Raw genomic sequence first — 18,704 nt, forward strand, 5'->3', positions numbered from 1 at the left:
TTTAGTGGAGTTTGCATGTACTTTCCAATCTTCTGTTGGGTTTCTCCATCTCCCCACAGTGTGCTGGGTACTTGACTGTGCCAAAACTGTCCAAATGTATATTGCACTTGCCCTTGTGGCCTAGGTCATGGCATTAAAGTGTCTGAGATAGACCATTTCACCTGGTTAACAAATTAATAAATTAAAACACTTGTTGCTGCTTACTGAAACTGAATTCTGAGCTCTTCCCTTTGGAAATTTAGTGTTGGAAAATCCTTTAATATTGTTAGTTTCTCAGGTGTTCCCTGTTTACCAGACCTCTTTAAATAAAATTTAGATATAATAGATAATCCAGAAAAAACGCTTACCCAGGAGTAGTAGCAGGATGCTATTTTGGTAGTCTAGAGGACTTCTGAATCCAGTGACTGTGCTTAAAGGATGACTACAGATTTTGATTTCTGTAGAGAAGACATGTAAGGTAGATTCTTTTGCCATTTTGTTGCATCATGCAGCATTGAGAGACACCAACCTTTTGCCAAATTTTGGGAAAGGACATAATTGATTGTAACGCCTGAAATATGGCCCACTTTCAGGTTTATGTGCTGTCATGGTGTTTTATTTATTTAACATTTGTTGACCGGGAAAGTCCGACTAGGTTCCACAGATCGTGTTTTCAGCGGAGGCCTGGGGAGAAATGCTCCAGAAGCATGTCTTTAGAACGTGGGAGGAAACCGGTGTACCCGGAGGAAACCCACGCGAATGCAGGGAGAACATGCAAACTCCACACAGAAGGCACCCCAGCCAAGAATCGAACCAGAGAACCTGTTGCTGTGAGGTGACAGCATTAACCGCTGCACCACTGCGCTGCCCATTTTTAAGTTTTAGTTATTTAAGTCATATTATTTCAGTAGTCATAGAGGGAGGGAACACTTTGTTTTCACATTTTGTAATTTAAGTTTTTGTATGGTCAGCTGAAAACAAAATGTAAACACCTTTAGTTATGTATGTATTTATTTTTTTTATCCTTTGTTGACTAGCTTAGTCCCACCAAGCTAGTAGCCTGTCTTCAAGGGAGACTCAATGTGGTATTGATACCACTAAGGGGCAATTTGGTGAGGGTATTGGGGAACTTCCCCTACTCATTATTTTTGTCAGGGGGGACCCATTTTAGAGGAACACTTCCTCTTTCTGTCACAGGTGCACAGGCGGCCGGGAGAAACAGGGAGGCAGATGGAGAGAGAAGGAGATGATGGAGTGATGAAATAAATGGAGAAGAAAACAAACATCGAGACCAGAGAATGTGTGCAGAATTCTGAGTAAATATTTCAAAGAATTCTGTTTGATGGAGATAAGTCAGCAAATAGTGGATGCGTAATTACAACTCTCCAGCTGGGAGGGTTGCAGGAAGATTGACTTAAAGAAATGGTGATGCACAGTGAGCCAGAAGATGGAGATGTTTCCTGGGGGGACATTATGGACAAAATACAAAAGGAGGATGCAGAGACAATCCTGAAGAATAGTGGTGAGATGGAAAAGAAAACATATGCAGAGAAAGAAAAAGAAGGCAAAAGTAGAGTAGCAGAAAATAAGGCATAAGAAAATGAAAAACTTAAGTACGTGGTAAGGATTCAGAGTAAAAAAAGAAAAATAAATGGGCAAGTATAAAGTTTGGGACAGTTTAATAGTTCTTTTGGGTATAAAAGCATATGAGGAAGCGCATTTATTCTTATTAACAAGGAGACGTTTTGTGACATTATATTTGAGACTGTTTTTTCAATGGAAAATTTTCTTGGAGAATATGAAAAAAAGAGAGACACTAACCCATGGAATCTTTGTGTTAAAGGCATTTAGCAGGGAAATAAAAAAGAAAATAAATGTACAGTTTTGAACAGAGGTAGAAAGAGAGGAATTTATGTGAAAACTTTATGTAAAGTACTAGACATTGCAAAAGTTTATGACAAAAGGGGTTTATGGACTGGTGACTGGGATTGTAAGATTGTGTTAAAAATAGACAAAAAAATTATACATATACCAAGCATGATAAATGTGAAGGGGAATAGGGGTGTCATAAAATTCTGAGGACAATCCAAAACATTTTTGTGTGTGTGTAAAAGGACATTTGATAAGTAACCGTGCCACAAGAAAATGTTATATTTGTGGGGAAATGGGACATGATGCAAAAATGTGAATTGAAATGTTATACATGTAACAAAATTGGGCATTTATGGATGGATTGCAAAAATGAAAATAAGAGTAAGGAAAAAAAAGAGAAGAAAATGAGAGATGAGCAAACATTTTAGTAGTAGCAAAATCGAACAAAATTTAGATAAAAATAAATAGGGCAAAGAAGATGATTCTAAAATAAGTGATGAAGAAGACCTAAATTGGGAGGTAGTAAAGGAAAAAAATGAATTCTATTGGTAAAATGGTAAAAGACAGAAAAAGAAAATTTAAAAGGATAAATACAAAGGAAAAAAGGGTTGGAACGGATGAAAAATAAATGCATCTAATAATTGGGAGCCGGTATAACGGTTAAGATCTTTGACTCACAGACACAAGGTACAGTGTTTGAGTCTCACCTTTGAGAGGGAAATTGACTAGGCTTAAAATGGTCTATTAAGAAAGCTAGCCTAGTAATTAGCTATGAACTTATGAAACCTTGAATCTATGGAAAAGAGAAAATGAACATTTTAGAGTGCTTTCTGTAAGTGTGAATAGTATTAAGAATATAGTAAGAAGAACAGGAATTTTGGAGTCATGTAATATATGAGATGTAGATGTAATTATGTTAGAAGACACAAGATTTTTAACAAAAAAGAAAGATTACAAACGGAGAAACTATGGGGAGGAACGATAATCTGGAATTTGGGAATGAGAGAGGTTCTGGAATAGCTGTATTCTGTAGAAATGCAGTAAAAATATTGGCTACAGCTTCAGCAAAAATAGGGAAAGAACAAGTATATAGAATAACATTGTATGTTTATACTAATTGTAAAGAAAGTTAAAGTTTATTTTATAAGATTTTAGACTGTAGTGATAAGTATGAATATTATAATAATAGGAGAGTAACTGTGATTTAAGAGGCAAGCATAACAAGATAGGAAATTATATAAGAAAAATGTTAGAAGTTATAACGTAAGTTAAAACTTTGGGTCAAAATATCATGGACTTGCAAAATAGAACTGAACTAGATTATTTTTTAGTATCACAAAGTTTAGTCATAGGAAAAGGGAAGGTAGTTGAAACAGGATTTTCCGATCATCTTGTAATATGGCTAGAGATAAAGGAAAACAAGGAATATATAAAAACAGGCAAAGGAATAAAAAGGCTAAATGAGATAGCATGGCATGAAGAAAGAAGAATATTAGTAATGCAGTTATGGAAAGATCATAATACCATGTAAATACTAAAACAGTTATAGAAAGATCATATCACTATGAAAACATTTTATAAAAATTGGTCTAAATGGTGGATGATCTTAAGGAAAATATAATTTTTTTTACAGTGGCAATATGATGTGAGAAAAGTATTGAAAGAAAAATATAATTTATTTATTGCATTTGTTAACCAGGAAAGTCCACTGGGTCAGAAATTAGTCCATTTTCAGTGGAGGCCTGGGGAGAAAAGCTACACAAAGATGCATACAAAGCTCCACAATATACATACAGAGAAAATAAAATCACGTAGATACAAAAACAAACTTCATACTGTATAGTTACTTTGCCTGAGACTGGTAAATAGAAGCAATGGTGTAAGAAAAATACAATCATTTATGTATAACAATCATGTAGTACAAATTACATTGCATGAATTTGTGTAATAGAAGCAACAGTGTCTGAAAAAAAATGCAATCATTGACATATAGAAGTAATGACAGACATATATTTCAGAGAAGATGTTTGTGAATGCTATTTATATTAGTGGATAGGGTGTTTTCAGGTACACGAGAAAGTAGTATAGCTACAGGAGTGTAGCTGTGAGGAGATTAAGCAGAGAGAGAATATAGAAGGGGATATAAGTGTGGAGGTAGGATAGGACCTATGAATGTGACAGGGAAGCATTAAGTAGGCAGAAAGATGGAAAAGATGCAATAGTTAAATGTCTAGCATTGGGAGGAGAAGTTAAGAGTTGTAGTTGTGTGTTTGAGAGTAGCAGCGTAGCCATTTACAGGAAAGATACAGTTTGAGGGAGCTTTTAAAGGAGGTTAAGTTGCTGATTGCTCTGAGTGATGGGGAAGATTAAAAGAGATAAAAGAACATATAACGATGCATTAGAAGATTTAGAACATAACAACAGAAAGTAGTTTGACAAAGAAAAAGAATTACGCAAAAAAGAAAAAATACAGGAAATGTTATAAGCAAATATATTTTTACAAGGAAAAAGAAGTAGTTTTGTTACTTAAGCAAATTAGTAAATGACTGTAGTGTAATGAGATAAATATAAAAGGAGAAGTAGAAAACTCAGAAAAAGATTATGAATAGTGTACAGTATATACAAGAAATATTTAAAGAAAAAAGAATTAATTGAATAAAATGTGAAAAGTAAAAAAAAAGTTAACAAAAAAAGAGAATCGAGAGTTTGAATGAATGGTTAAACGACAGTTTTGTTGTATAAATAATTATGTAGTGGAATGCTTAAATTCATATGGAGGAAGGAAGATTGAAGACATTTAAAAAAAATGGAGACTGATGGTATTGAATAATAATGATTAGAAGAGCTTTATAAAAATACTGAAGAAAAAAAGCCGGTAGCACTGTTGAATGGTTCACTCACCAAAAATGAAATCTAGTAGAAGCAAATGTGTTGAACCAACCATCAGGAATAAACAGCAGCTTTATAAAAATAGTACAAAATAGATTTTAAATTAAAATGGAAGATAGTGTGTGTATGTGTGTGTGTATGTGTGTATATATACCCGCGGTGGTGGTGCTGCGGTAGCGTTGTCGCCTCACAGTAAGACGCTGTCCGGTTCGATTCTCAGCTGGAGCGTCTTCTGTGTGGAGACATGCGTGAATGGGCGTACCTTCGTTGAAGGTTGTACGTCAGGCCTGGCAAGCCGGTACGTAAAAATCAACTGCCAGTCATTAGCGGACCAGAGTTCCACTGTGGCAACCCCTAACCGGGAAAAGCCGAAAGACATAAACAAACATATATATATATATATATATATATATATATATATATATATGTATTAGTAGAAAGGAGAAGGGTTGTCAAGAATTATTAATGATAGAGAAGTTGTGCATGATGTTATGAATAGAAAAGAAGCGAATATCACAATAGGAGACCTTAATAAGACATTTGACACAGTTGGACATGAAATTTTGTGGGTATTAATGAAAGAATGTAAGTCAGCATATGGTAGTAAAGTAAAAATACTTGTAAATGGCTGGTTAAGTCAAGAGGTACATTTGAAGAGTGGTGTAAGACAGAAATGTCCAATGAGTTGTATGCTCTTTGCATTAGTTAGAATGAGATAGTGTGTGAAATAAATTACAGAATGAAGGAGGCGGGGTATATAACATGTGAAGGGTGTGTAAAATAAATTACAAAATGAAGGAGGTGGGATATATATATATATATATATATATATATATATATATGTATGTATATATATATAACATGTGAAGGGTGTGTGAAATAAATTACAAAATGAAGGAGGAGGGATATATATATATATATATATATGTATGTATATATATATATATATATATATATATATATATATATATATATATATATATATATATAGATATAAAACATGTGAAGGGTGTGTGAAATAAATTACAAAATGAAGGAGGTGGGATATATATATATATAACATGTGAAGGGTGTGTGAAATAAATTACAAAATGAAGGAGGTGGGATATGTAACACGTGAAGGGTTAAGAATTCCAGTTCTGTTAACTTATGAAGATTACACAATTGCAGAAAACAAAATTTGGATAGAAGTAATAACTTGCACAAATGAGTGTCTAGATATGATAGGGATGGCTTTCAGTGAAGAGAAAATAAAGGTTTAGGTGATGTAAGCATACAGGGTGTATATTTTACAGTAAATGAAATTTCTGCGTTGGGCATCAAATTTGGGAATAAATATGTAAGTAGAATTCATCGGGAAAAATAGAAGAAATAAAACAATACTGTCTTTTCTGGAGAACATACAAATTATCATTCAGAAAAAATGTTGCTCATTTATGTTGCCAACAGTATTTGGAAAGGAATTATTGCAGATAATGTTTTCATAAGGTTTTGTATGCAAATATAGGAGGAGGGTGCTTAGCATTAATTAATCCAGTACTATATGTTGCTTTATTAAATTTGTACAGAGTGTTAAAGTCTATAAATGAAAAAGATGAGAGGTTGATAGTAACATTGTATAAATATAAGTGTGATACATTCTGGGGTATGGTAAAAAAGAATATAAGAGAAAAGCAGTGTATAAATGAAATAAAATGTTACCAACAACAAATATTTTTGTGGAAAATAAAAATTGATGTAAAAAAAGATAAGAAAGTATGGTATAAGAATATAATGATAAAACATTACTGTATAAAACCATGGGAAAATCTAACATATGAAAATATTAAAGCTTTAAAAATAAGAAACAAATGGTTTAATCAGAAAGAATGTCAGCATTTTTTGTAGAGCCTGGTAATCTACCAGTAAAAGGAAATATACCATATAAAAAGAAAAGCAATTAGCATATAATCCAATGTCAGTTTTTATTCTATCCTCGTCTGATGGGTTCAGATCTGATTCTCAGATCTGATGTAGCCTTTACAAAAGCTCATAGTAACCAAAAAGCTCTCGAGCTCCTCCCTTCCCCATAATGCACCAACTCTAAGCTACCTCAGATCTCGTTTGTCATTTTTCATGAAAGACATGGTTAGCGTAGCTCTCGAGCTTTTAAAGGTAAGTGACAGGTTTTCTTCTTTAAAATCTCCTAAAACTTAATATCTTTCTTACATTATAGCATTATTTCCATCTGGATTTAAAAGGTGTGTCAAGTGTGGATGCAATTTACCACTGTCAGATGCCCACACATTGTGTTTACTGCCTAGGACCACATAATGGCCCATCTACCTCTTAGGTTACTCCACCTGCTGATGAGCTCATTGATTTGGTATCCCAGCGGGCGTGAAAGGAACCTGACACAGTTGAACCCCATACCCAGAAGACCAGACAAGATTCTGGCACTGCCTTCAGAGAAAGGGTTTGGGCTAAAGGGGTGCCAGTTGATGCCATGGTCATGGTGGCAGCCACCAAAAAGGAACTTGCTGAACAGAGTTCCACTGTTCATCCTCCTAACAAGGAGTCTAGGGCAATAGACCTGTAATCTTACAATTTTTACTCTCGAGGGAGGCAATGAAGCTGTCATTGACTTTGTGTGGAAAACTGCTCCTATGAATTTCAAATATTGAGTTGGTTCCAGTTGGGACTTGCCATAGCTTATGTTTGTTCCCAGATAAGAACAAGTCTGGAGAACCTGATGTCTATGCTTCACCCACCTTCGCACTAAATTTGCTGAATTATTTGGCACAATTTACTAGGTTACACAGGGATTTAATCAAGGAACTTTCAAATACTGTTTCAGGATCCATTTCTGCAGAGGTCCAACATCTGTGACTTCTCAGTTGGCTACTGTACAGTCTATTTTGAATTCATCCATGAGGCTTATTTTGCATGTAGCCGAAGGAGCCTCAAGGACAGCTGGCTCAAGCATTTCCATCAGGAGACATGTCTGGATGCACTTATGTGATTTTGTGGAGCCCTTCAAGTCATCATTCATCAATGCTCCCTTTGATGGCACTTCCTTGTTCGGCCCCACAGTGAAAGAAATTTTAGCCAGGTGTAAGAAGGGGGGAAAGACCTGGTCTGTAGTGGGCGTACGTTTTTTGACCCCTCAGAAATCTTTTCAAGGAATCAACGAGGTGGACAAAAGATGTGGTTCACAAAATCCAGGGATCCTTTCCAGGACACACATGGAGGAACTTCCTGCAGGGGCAGAGGGGGAACTTCAATGGAGGATGTCACCTCCATGGCAGAGGAGGCCCACAAAACCAATGGTCCAGAGATTCTTTCTTGGACAGACCCTTGCCAGCGCTTCTGAAAGGAGGCTCAGTTGCCCACCTCTGGAGGTAATCGGGGGTCGATTATCCCTGCACCAGAGAGCCTGGCTAGATGTAACAAAAGTTACTTGGGTGCATAGGATTATTTCCAGAGGCTATATTAATACCCTTTTCCCTTCCACCTCCAATCTCAAGAAAAGTCCCTGGTGTTCCACGCAGTCGGAGGGAAGAATCAACAATTCATATTCAAAAGCTGCTAGAAAAAAGTCATTTAAGAAGGTCCCACCAGACCAGAAAGAATCTGGAACCTTCTCAAGGTTCTTTTTAGTGCCAAAGAAAACAGGGGACTGGAGACCAATTTTGGATTTCAGCAATTTGAACAAGTCAGTTTGACATACCAAGTTTCGGATGGTCATGGTTCAGTCTATTCTCCCTTTCTGGGCAAGGATGACTAGATGTGCTCAATAGACCTTCAGGATGCTATTATCACATAAATATGAACAGATGATCCAGAAGGTTCTTGCACTTCTGGAAGGGAGCCAGTCATTATCAGTTCAAGGTTCTGCCCTTTGGTCTTAGCACAGCCCCCAGGGTGTTTAACAAATGCATGGCAGTAGTAGCAACTCACTTGAGATTGCAGGGATTCTGGGTGTTTCCATATGTAGATGACTAGCTCATTTCCTCTCCGACCAGGCATCGATGGATAGGGGCAAGAAATCAGGTTCTCCAGACTTGTTCTTATCTGGGAACAAACATAAGCTATGGCAAGTCTCAACTGGAACCAACTCAAAATTTGAAATTCATAGGAGCAGTTTTCCACACAAAGTCAATGACAGCTTCATTGCCTCCCTCGAGAGTAAAAATTGTAAGATTACAGGTCAGAATAATAATCTGCAGTATAAGGATTTCATCTCACTTGGTCCTTTAAGGCTCCAAGATTAGTGTCAGCCGCGATAACCCTAGTATGTTTAGCCAAATTTTATATGAGGATTCTCCAGTGGATGCTGGCAGCTCAGTGGTTGATACTTTACCAGTCCATGTCACTCAAGTATGGATCACTCAGACCGGCAAAAGTGATCTCAGGTGGTGGATTTAATCTGATCAGGTTCTACAAGGCCATCTATTCATCCCCCCTCAGCCCAACGCCATAGTGACCACAGATACTTCCCAGTTGGGTTGGGGGTCTTTTTCTGGGAAAAACCGTCCAAGGCACTTGGTGCCTGAAAGAGGACAAATTGCATATCAATGCCCTAGAGATGAGAGCAATGCTTTTAGCATTACAGGCCTTCAAGAATGGTGTCCCTTTGGGGACGATTGCAGTTCAAACAGATATGTCATTAGTCTGGTACATCAACAAACAAGGAGGGACGAAATCATACCCCTTGTGTCCAGAAGCACTGAATGTGGTAATGGACGATCTCATCCAGCTGCTTTCTCATAGCAACTCGCATTCCGGGGAAGTCCAGTGTGATAGCAAACAAACTGAGGAGGTCCGTTCTTCTACCTCGCAAGTGGTCTCTCAACAAGAATTTAGGGGCCAAATCATACCCCTTGTTTCGAGAAGCACTGAGTGTGGCAATGGGCGATCTCATCCAACTGCTTTCTCATAGCAACTCACATTCTGGGGTAGTCCAGTGTGATAGCAGACAAACTGAGGAGGTCCGTTCTTCTACCTCACAAGTGGTCTCTCAACAAGAACTTGACAGAGATTATTTTTCATCAGTGAGGCCAGTCTTAAGCTGTGATCTTTTTGCTTTTCCTGTAAACAACAAAGGCACCAGGTACTTGTCCCCCCCCTCACGGTGGGGGTGGGGGATCGCCAAGAGATGCTGTACTTCACAATTGGCCCCAGTCTACTTTATGCCTACCCACCAATCCCATTAATTCCAAAATTTCTACAGAAAGCTCTCAGGTTGAAGAACCAAGTCATCCTCATTGCACCATACTGGCCTTTTGATTGAGTTTCCCTTCCTTTGGCGTCACTTACTTCACCAACCTTGGATTCTGGATCCGATTCCAGACCTCCTGTCTCACCTGACAGGCATGATCCATCCCATCTCAAATCAAAGGCTGATGGGTTGGTTTCTCCAATTCCATTAATAGCCAGACATCCGATCCTCTCTTCCCCGTCCGACATATTATTTTATCCCCCATAAACCTTTAACAAGAAAACTTTATACAAGTAAGTGGAAAATATTCATTTACTGGGCACAACAAAACCGTGTGGAGCCATTTTCAGCTTTGATACATAACATATTCCAATTTTTTGTTTTACTTTTTAAAGAAGGGGCTAGTTCCTCAACCATTAAAGCTCATTCAGCAGCAATATCAAATTTTCACATGTGATTCGAAGGTTGTTCAGTGGCCTGTCACAGATTGTGCAGAGCTTTCTTGAGACACTCTACTTTTGAGGCTTCTGTTTAAGGACACTATTCCCCCATAGTATCTCATTCTGGTACTGCAGAGTTTCAAGCCTTGCTTTCAAAAGCGCCGTACTTGATCTTTCACAAGGATAGCGTGAATCTATGAACTAATGCCTCCTTCCTTCTCAAGGTGGTGAGAGAATCTAATGTCAGTCAATCCATTAATTTGCCAGTATTCTTCACTAATTTTGCAAACAAGGGTGAATACATGTTACATTTGTTGGATGTTTACAGGCAATTACATTTTTACCTGCATAGAACAAAAGATATCAGAAAAACACATCCATATTAATTTCCTTTGCAGAATTGAAATTGGGTAAACCAGTTGCAAAAGTAACTTTAGCCAGATGGCTAACTGATTGTGCTCCATTTATCTGTACCAAATTGGGTATTACCTTACCACATCCAATACAAGCTTATTCAACTAGGTTCATGGCAACTTCCGTTTTTCTATCCAGAGCGGCCATGGACGACATATGTGCAGTAGCAACTTGGGCTACTCTGCATACTTTTACTGCTCATTACAAATTTGATCTGTTCTCCAGGGGTAGATCATCATTTGGTTCAACTATGCTCAGGAATATCCTTCCTTAGAGTCCACCTGGGATTATAGGCAGCTGGGGACTCTGTCCCATCAGCTGAGGCTAGAATGAAAATTGACAACATTAGATAAAGAACTCGTGTACTTTATAATGTTCCTTCTGTGTTGTCCATTTTCATTCTTACTCAACTTCCTACCCACCAACCCCCATCCTTTCTGTTCACAAACGTCTGGACAAATGCGTTGTTAGAGAGACATATTTGTCCTTTATATTGAGTTCCAGATACAATATTCTTTTTTATATTGAGCACATGCAATTTTATGTTTTCAATATTTGTGCATGTTAAGTATTCCTGTTATGGTAAAATCAGCAGACGATCTGAGGTAGCTTAGGGTTGGTGCGTTATGGGTAAGGGAGGAGCTGAAGAGCTTTTTTGTGACTTCAAGCTTAAGTAAAGGCCAAGTCAAATCTGAGGATTTGATCCGAACCCATCAGTTGAGGAAGACGGAAAATGGACAATACAGATGGAATGTTATGGTAAGTACATAACTTCTTTTTTACATTGTCAAGAAGAAAAATCTATGAAATTTGTTTTTTTTTTTGAAACATAAAGGAGTAAAAGTTATGGGGAAAAACTACTTAAATTTTTTATCAAACACGTAAAATAAGTGGTGAAAATAAACATGGGTATGATTAAATGTGGATAATATAAGAATAGACATGAAAAATATCTGAAAAGAATAGATAGTAATTTTATGTTTTATGGGTTTTATGGAATGAAAGTATAAATTAAGTTATGTTTAATGGATTTTAGCAACAATATTAAGTAAAATCAGGTAGTGGTTATGGAAAAAGGGGTGTGGTCCAGTAGAAATGAAAATTTAGTATGATTGTAAAGGAAATTATGAATACGTGTAAACAGATTTGTATATTTGTACATTTGCAAATATGTAAATATTTTGTAAATAAGTTAGTTTGCATATAAATAAAGGACCCAACTCATTATAGAACTCTTGTATCATTCCTAGTGGAGTGGCGGCTGAACGGCACTTTAGACAAAAGATGGCAGAAAGTGCAGAGGCAAACATTGGTGCTGTTGTTTCTGTTGATCAGTTAGTGCAGGATAAAGAGGATATTTTTTTGGCTAAATCTGATCTGAAGTAGTTTACTTCATTTGGTCTTCAACCTGTGGGATACCGGATGTGTATCAGATCCGAGCCTGAAATCTCACTAGCATCTGCTCCAAGCTCCTCTCCTTACCCCTAATACACCTCCACTACCGTCCAACACCCAGATCTCGTTTGCCATGGCTAGCTGAAGCATCGTGATCTCCAGAGCTCCGAGTAGTAAGTGAGTGGAAAGCTTTTAGAAAGTCTTTTTTCTCTCTAACGTTTAGGATAGTGGTTAATATAGGTTCCCCTTCTCCTCCCCTCGCTTGGTGTGTCGAGTTATTAAACTTTACCACTGTTTAGCTTAGTTTAGCTTAGTTGGTTAGTGTACTTGCTTCCCCTCCCCCCTCAGTGTGTTTTGTGTGTGAGTGTGGTGAGTGGTTTTCAGTGGGAAAACTAAAATCTTTTTCTTACTTGTTTTCCTTCTCTTGTCTGAATGGCTGATAAGCCTGTGTTTCAAAGGTGCACTGAATGTGACCATAAGTTGTTCCCAGCAGATGGCCACACTCTGTGTAATGTGCTTGGGGGTTGCCCATCTAAGTACAGACTGCTCTATATGCGCGGGTTTTAACCCGCGCACAGTCAAGGACAGGAAGGCTAAGTTGGCCCTGAAAAGCCTTCTTCCCATTTCTGAGGCGGTTGCCTCATCCTTGGCTTCGGTCACAGCAGCTGCTGTGGCAACCTCTCCTTCCTCTCTTGCCTTTGCTTCTCCTCCCTCCCAGGCTGGGACTCAACCTCCCATTTCAAAGCCTGCGGAATTGGAGCGGAAAAGGGGCAGAGAGAAAAAGAGTGCCAAAATCCAGGCCTGAGAAAGGTAAGAGGTCCTCGGACCTCCCTTCACCTGCTAAGAGTCATAGGATCCGTGACTCCCCTCAGCTCCGATCTCCGAGATTTTCCCCAGAGCCGGAGGAGACACTCTGTAAATCTAGGGCCTTGGTTTCCCAACTTGTAAGGTGGGAGTCTGTGGCCTCGTCGAGGTCCACGCGGTCCTTATCGGAAGACGACATGGATAAAATGATGAGGAGGTTCATTCGTACTCAGATCCAGATGTGGGTCTTGCCAGCCCCCTCTCTCTCAGGAGGGGGAAGCTCGCTTCCCTTTTTTATACCGATTTCTCCTTCTACAATCCGTGCACTGGGTTCGGAGTACTCTGATCCGAGGATGGTTTTATTCAGGGGGTTGGCGCCGATGGTACATGCTTACTCGACGCTGACAGCTTCGTGGAGCCTGTCGGATCCGACCAGTTCAGATCCGAGCCGCTGCCGGAGCTTGGGTGTCAGATCCGAGGGAGTGGAACTTTTTTCATCGGCTCTGGCTTTGTCGGCCCGAGTTCCCTTGGAGCTCCATCCACTTCGGGCCCGGCTCTGATTCTCTCGTTGGACCTGGGGAGACCGGCTTTCTTATTGGTTTCCCAGGAGGTTCGTTCTCCCTCTGCCTTTGAAGTGGTAGAAAGGGTTCTCTCCGCTGGATCAAGACCCCTGACTATCCCCTTGGACTCCGCCCCGACCCCCTCGGCTCTTTCTATGAATCCCATCATTTTACCAGAGGGGACAGCCCATGCTCGAGCCCCAGGCAGTTCCCCCTGAGGAACAAGTGGCTTGCGAGTTTCTGCCGGAGAGCCTCACCGGAGATGTACCTCGCAATCCGTGTAAGAGGGGGCACTTGGACTCCCCCGAGTCCATCACCTAGGATACAGATTGGGATGAAGGGGAAGGTTCCCCCAGCTCACCTCCCGAGAATATCTCCTTTGGAGACGTCATGGAAATCCTTTGCCAACGGGGGGATTGGTCCACCCCCAGACTTTCTTCTGACGAGTCCGTGTTCCTGGAGGCTTTTGGCACGGGCCCATTAACTTCCTGGGTGTCCCCTCCCGCAGATCCCTTGGTGGACCTGGTCACCTCACGTGCCTGAAAGGAGCCAGAAACCGTGGAACCAATCCCCAAAAGGCCTGATAAGATCTTGAGTCCATCTTCAGATAGGCCAGCATGGAAAAAGGGCTCCCCCGTAGATGTTATGGTGGTAGCAGCAGCCACCAAGAAGGAACTAGCCCAGGAGAGTTCCTCTGTTCATCCTCCTGACCCCTTAGGGAAGCGGGTTTATGCTTCAGCTACCTTTTCTCTTAGGATGCTGAACTACCTGGCCCACGTCACAAAACTCCAACGCGACCTGGTCAAGGAGCTGGCAGAGTCTTTCCCTAATTACATGTCATAGGAGGACAGGGACTCGTTCTCCGCAAGGATGGCCACTTTGAAAGCAGTCTCCAACACATCCATGTGACTCCTTTCACATGCTACTGAAGGAGTGGCTGGGTCCGGCATGTCCATGAGGTGCAACACCTGGCTCAGACTATGTCAATTTTCGGAACCTTTCAAGGCATTCTTTGCCAATGCCCCTTATGACAGCTCTACTCTGTTTGGTAAGACCATCAAAGAGACTTTAGTCCAGAGTGAGAAGGATGGGAAGACACTGTCTGCTGTCGGAATCCGCTTCTCGAACCCTCAAAGGTCCTTTTCCCAGAATCAGAGAGGGCAAAAGAAGATGTGGTTCTGGAAGCCGCAGTATTCCTGGGACACTCAGGGCTTTTCTTCCCCCAGAGGCAGAGGGAGACGGAATGGACGCCAGCCCAGAGGCAGAGGGGCTCCGAGGAATTTTGGGTCTTGAGAACCTTTCTTGGACAGGCCCGGAAGGCAACCCAGAGGGGTGGCCGACTTCTCTACTCTGGAGGCAGTCAGGGGACGATTGTCCTTGCACCTGGCGGCATGGGAGTCCATAACATCAGACCACTGAGTGTTTCAGATCATATCCAGAGGATACTCTGTCTCCTTTGTGGGTCCTTCCAAACACCTCCCGGACGTGCCACCCATGCAAAGTGAGGCAGCAGCACAGGAAATTTCCAAGCTGTTAGGAAAACGAGCCATCGAATCCGTCCCCCAAGATCAGTCCAGATCGGGTTTCTACTCCATGTTCTTTTTGGTGCCAAAGAAAACGGCGGACTTAAGGCCCATTCTGGACCTATCTACCCTGAACCTGTCAGTGGCCAAAGAAAAATTCCAGATGGTCACACTACAGTCTATCATGCCGTACCTGCAAGAGAGCGACTGGATGTGCTCATTAGATCTCCAGGGTGCTTACTATCACATAAAGATGCACAGAAGCTTCAGGAGGTTCCTCCGCTTCCAGCTAGGAATCAATCATTACCAATTTCTAGCCCTACCCAGACACCACAGCCCCCAGGATGTTCACCAACGTGATGGCTGTGGTAACGGCTCACCTGAGGCTTGAGGGGATTCAGGTCTATCCATACCTGGATGATTGGCTCCTCACTGCTCCCACCAGGCGTGTACTCTCTCAAACCAGGGATTATTTCTTAAACCTTGCCCTGCATTTGGGGATCACAATCAACACATCCAAATCACTTCTAAATCCTGTCCAGGTGATAGACTATATTGTGGCAAGGAAAGATGCATTACAGTGCAAAATCTTCCTGACCTTGGAGAGAGTATGAAACCTGAGGATGCATGTCTCTCTGATTTACCATTCTCATCTTCCATCGGCGGAATCAATGTTGAGGGCCTTAGGTTCAATGGCGGCGACCATAATGCTTCTCCTGTGTGCTCGGTTACATATGAGAATTCTACAGTGGACACTAGCTGTACAATGGTCCCTGATGGAACTTCCATTGTCCTAGCCAATACAACTCATTTGAGTCTGTTGGTCATCCCTTCTATGGTGGATGTGTTCTCTGACATTTTGGAGGGACGACCCTTTGTTCCAGCCGCTGTCCAAGCCACAGTGACTACATATGCTTCCCAACTCTGGTGGGTGGGGGCATTGTTCGGGCAGGACAGTCCAAGGCCTGTGGTCCCCTGTAGAGACCAGCTTGCACATAAATGTTCTAAACATGAGGGTGGTCGTTTTAGCATTGCAGGCCCTTCATGCCTTTCTTCCTCTGGGAACCATTGCAGTTCAGTCAGACATGATAGTGGTCTGGTATGTCAACAAACAGGGAGGGACCAGGTCGTACCCCCTTTGTCACGAGGCCATGAGAGTGTGGGAATGGACCATCTCCACCAGTTGTTTTCTCATCGCATTGCACATTCCGGGACAGTCCAACATTTTAGAGAACAGGTTAAGTCGGACTATTCTGATGTCTTACGAGTGGTCTCTGAATCTTTCAGTAGCGGAGCAGATCTTCCTGGAGTGGAGTCAGCCTTGCTACAATCTCTTCGCATCTCCTTCCAACGCGAAGTGCAGTGAGTTTTTCACTCTGAACCCACTGCCGGGGGAGTTCCCCAGAGATGCTCTCTAGCCCATGCATGGCCTCCCGGTCTTCTGTATGCTTATCCTCCAGTACCTCTTATTCTGAGGTTTCTACAGAAAGCTCATCGACTGGGGAGCTAAGTGATCCTCATTGCCCCATTTTGGCCTCGCCAGGTATGGTTTCCCTTCCTATGGTCTCACCTTCTGGCTCCGCCCTGGATCTTGTATCTCATTCATGATCTGATTCCACACCCATTGGGGGTTCCTCATTGAACCTGGACAGTTTTGAAGCTCACAGCTTGGCTGCTCCAGTTCCCATGATTGCTAGGACTCCTGGATTATCCTCTTCAATTAGGTCTATTCTGGTGGCTGCTCATAAGTCTTCAACCAGGAAGGTTTATCACAGTAAATGGAAACGTTTTTCCTTTTGGGCCTCTCAAAGGAGTTTAGACCCCTTCACGGCTCCTATTTCTCCCATTCTTGATTTTCTAGCTGATATTTTTCAACAAGGAGCTAGTTCTTCTACTGTCAAGGTTCAATTGGTGCCATTTCTCATTTTCATGTGGGCGAGAATTCTGCCTTTCTAGCCTCCTCTAGACTGTGCAAAGCCTTTATCAAAGGGACTTTTCTGTTACGCCCCCCTGTCAAGGATCCTGTTCCCCCCATGGGTTCTTCAAGCTCTGGTCGCTCCACCTTTTGAACCTGCTGCAACCACAGATCTAAAATTCTTATCTTGGAAAACAGCATTTCTGGTGGCTATTACCTCTGCTAAAAGGGTTTCAGAATTGCAGGCCTTGTCCGTCAAAGTTCCTTATATGATTTTCCACAAAGATAGGGTTTCCCTTCGGACCAATCCATCCTTTCTTCCCAAGGTGGCATCACCGGTTAATATCAATCGAACCATCAATTTACCAGTTTTTTTTCCTAATTTTGCTAACAAAATGGAATACAAACTTTATTTACACAGGACTAAATATTTCCGTAGATCCAATCAACTCCTTCTATAAACCCTTTTTGGGAAAACTTCTATAAACCCTTTTTGGGAAAACTTCTATAAACCCTTTTTGGGAAAACCTATCTCCAAAGTCACTATTGCTAGGTAGATTTCTTCATGCATCCTTCAGGTCTATAAGGACAGAGGCATGTCTCCCCCGGGTCAGGTGAAAGCTCATTCCACTAGGTCCATAGTTACGTCTGCGGCCTTTTGGTCTAGAGTCTCTTTGGAAGATATTTGTTCTGCAGCTACTTAGTCCTCATCTCATACATTTATTTGTCATTACAAATTGGATTTGACTTACAGAAGGAGAGCATCCTTTGGTTCCGCGGTGCTCCTGAGTATCCTTCCATGAGGGCCACCCAGGAGTTTAGTAGCTGGGGTCTCTGTCCCACAGGTTGAAGACCAAATGAAGTAAACTACTTCAGATAAAGAAGTTACGTACTCACCATAACGTTCCATCTGAGTAGTTCTACTTCATTTGTCTTCAACCATGCCTCCCTCCTTCCCCGGACCTTGTCATATGAACAGCCTGCAGGCTGCAGTTATAGGTCATAAGTATTTTTCAGGTTGGGTTATCAGTATAAGGATCAGCAAACTCGATCTGGGGGTTGGAAGGTATTGGAGATGTATTGCGGGTAAGGGGAGGAGCTTGGAGCACGGAACAGATGCTAGTGAGATTGCCAGCTCGGATCCGGTATCCCACAAGTTGAAGACAAATGAAGTAGAACTACTCAAATGGAATGTTCTGGTGAGTACATAACTTCTTTTTTGCTGAGTATGCAATAAGTGAATGGCAGAATGAAGGATGCATAATTACAACCCTTCAGTCAGGAGGGTTGCAGGATGTTACACTTAGTGACCTGACTATGCAAAGTGAGCCTGAGAGTGAAAGGAGATTTTGTGGGGAGAAATTGTAGACGGAATGCAAATTGAAGAAACCGATTCTGTTTTGCAGGAAGGAAGCAAAAAGAAGAAGAAATTGTATGCAGAGACAGTAAAGGAGAATAGAGGAAGAGATGAGAGAGCAGAACAGAAGAAAGTTGATGCAAACACAAAATGGAAGTTTATTGTGAGAATTCAAAATAAATGAGAGAGAATTAGACGGGTATGACATTTGGAACACTTTGATGGTACCATTAGGTATAATGGCACAAGAGGCAAGAGCATTCATTCTTGCTAACAAAGATGACATTTTGTGGCATTATGTTTGAGACTGGGTCTGCTAATGAAAGTTCTGTAGGGAGAATATGAAAAGAAAATGA

General features: G+C 41.1%; 1 protein-coding gene across 4 annotated transcripts in view; it reads left to right on the forward strand.

Moving 5' to 3' along the window:
- Positions 1 to 18,704, forward strand: part of ZDBF2 (zinc finger DBF-type containing 2) — a 405,751-nt gene that overhangs the window by 271,365 nt on the left and 115,682 nt on the right. The gene's annotated exons all lie outside the window — the stretch shown is intronic.

The sequence above is a fragment of the Protopterus annectens genome, chromosome 6.part1 (genome assembly GCF_019279795.1).
Source record: "Protopterus annectens isolate FY-2018-M chromosome 6.part1, PAN1.0, whole genome shotgun sequence".
In the NCBI taxonomy this organism is placed as follows: domain Eukaryota; kingdom Metazoa; phylum Chordata; order Ceratodontiformes; family Protopteridae; genus Protopterus; species Protopterus annectens.